General features: G+C 51.1%; 6 non-coding genes and 1 pseudogene across 6 annotated transcripts; all 7 read left to right on the plus strand.

The window, feature by feature from the left end:
* On the plus strand, positions 1-119 carry LOC111475632. The gene has a single exon (XR_002716615.1). It is a non-coding gene; the product is annotated as a 5S ribosomal RNA (ribosomal RNA).
* Positions 120-223: 104 nt separating this feature from the next.
* LOC111475629 lies at positions 224-342 on the plus strand. Its single transcript, XR_002716612.1, has one exon. It is a non-coding gene; the product is annotated as a 5S ribosomal RNA (ribosomal RNA).
* A 133-nt stretch (positions 343-475) lies between these two features.
* On the plus strand, positions 476-594 carry LOC111475630. Its single transcript, XR_002716613.1, has one exon. It is a non-coding gene; the product is annotated as a 5S ribosomal RNA (ribosomal RNA).
* A 133-nt stretch (positions 595-727) lies between these two features.
* On the plus strand, positions 728-846 carry LOC111475621. The gene has a single exon (XR_002716606.1). It is a non-coding gene; the product is annotated as a 5S ribosomal RNA (ribosomal RNA).
* A 133-nt stretch (positions 847-979) lies between these two features.
* LOC111475623 lies at positions 980-1,098 on the plus strand. Its single transcript, XR_002716607.1, has one exon. It is a non-coding gene; the product is annotated as a 5S ribosomal RNA (ribosomal RNA).
* Positions 1,099-1,232: 134 nt separating this feature from the next.
* On the plus strand, positions 1,233-1,351 carry LOC111475625. Its single transcript, XR_002716609.1, has one exon. It is a non-coding gene; the product is annotated as a 5S ribosomal RNA (ribosomal RNA).
* A 133-nt stretch (positions 1,352-1,484) lies between these two features.
* Positions 1,485-1,570, plus strand: LOC111475628 (annotated as a pseudogene; the record flags this gene model as incomplete).

The following is a 1,570-nucleotide window of genomic DNA, read 5'->3' on the forward strand; positions in this document are numbered from 1 at the left end:
GGGTGCGATCATACCAGCACTAATGCACCGGATCCCATCAGAACTCCGCAGTTAAGCGTGCTTGGGCGAGAGTAGTACTAAGTTGGGTGACCACCTGGGAAGTCCTCGTGTTGCATCTTTTCTTCCTTTCTCTACAAATGAGAACCTCCCCCGCTCACGCCCATCGCGTTTCGATCATGCCGCCCCGCATGCGTTAAATCCGATTTTGTGCGCATGGCATGTCGGGTGCGATCATACCAGCACTAATGCACCGGATCCCATCAGAACTCCGCAGTTAAGCGTGCTTGGGCGAGAGTAGTACTAAGTTGGGTGACCACTTGGGAAGTCCTCGTGTTGCACCCCTTTTTTTCTTTCAATTTCTCCCAGTTCTTTTCTTCATTTCTCTCCAAATGAGAACCTCCCCTGCTCACGCCCATCGCGTTTCGATCATGCCACCCCGCATGCGTTAAATCCGATTTTGTGCACATGGCATGTCGGGTGCGATCATACCAGCACTAATGCACCGGATCCCATCAGAACTCCGCAGTTAAGCGTGCTTGGGCGAGAGTAGTACTAAGTTGGGTGACCACTTGGGAAGTCCTCGTGTTGCACCCCTTTTTTTCTTTCAATTTCTCCCAGTTCTTTTCTTCCTTTCTCTACAAATGAGAACCTCCCCCGCTCACGCCCATCGCGTTTCGATCATGCCGCCCCGCATGCGTTAAATCCGATTTTGTGCGCATGGCATGTCGGGTGCGATCATACCAGCACTAATCCACCGGATCTCATCAGAACTCCGCAGTTAAGCGTGCTTGGGCGAGAGTAGTACTAAGTTGGGTGACCACTTGGGAAGTCCTCGTGTTGCACCCCTTTTTTTCTTTCAATTTCTCCCAGTTCTTTTCTTCCTTTCTCTACAAATGAGAACCTCCCCCGCTCACGCCCATCGCGTTTCGATCATGCCGCCCCGCATGCGTTAAATCCGATTTTGTGCGCATGGCATGTCGGGTGCGATCATACTAGCACTAATGCACCGGATCCCATCAGAACTCCGCAGTTAAGCGTGCTTGGGCGAGAGTAGTACTAAGTTGGGTGACCACTTGGGAAGTCCTTGTGTTGCACCCCTTTTTTTTCTTTCAATTTCTCCCAAATCTTTTCTTCCTTTCTCTACAAATGAGAACCTCCCCCGCTCACGCCCATCGCGTTTCGATCATGCCGCCCCGCATGCGTTAAATCCGATTTTGTGCACATGGCATGTCGGGTGCGATCATACCAGCACTAATGCACCGGATCCCATCAGAACTCCGCAGTTAAGCGTGCTTGGGCGAGAGTAGTACTAAGTATGGTGACCACTTGGGAAGTCCTCGTGTTGCACCCCTTTTTTTCTTTCAATTTCTCCCAGTTCTTTTCTTCATTTCTCTCCAAATGAGAACCTCCCCCGCTCACGCCCATCGCGTTTCGATCATGCCACCCCGCATGCGTTAAATCCGATTTTTTGCACATGGCATGTCGGGTGCGATCATACCAGCACTAATGCACCGGATCCCATCAGAACTCCGCAGTTAAGCGTGCTTGGGCGAGAGTAGTACTAAGTATG

The sequence above is a fragment of the Cucurbita maxima genome, unplaced genomic scaffold, assembly GCF_002738345.1.
Source record: "Cucurbita maxima cultivar Rimu unplaced genomic scaffold, Cmax_1.0 Cma_Scf02172, whole genome shotgun sequence".
Classification (NCBI taxonomy): Eukaryota; Viridiplantae; Streptophyta; class Magnoliopsida; order Cucurbitales; family Cucurbitaceae; genus Cucurbita; species Cucurbita maxima.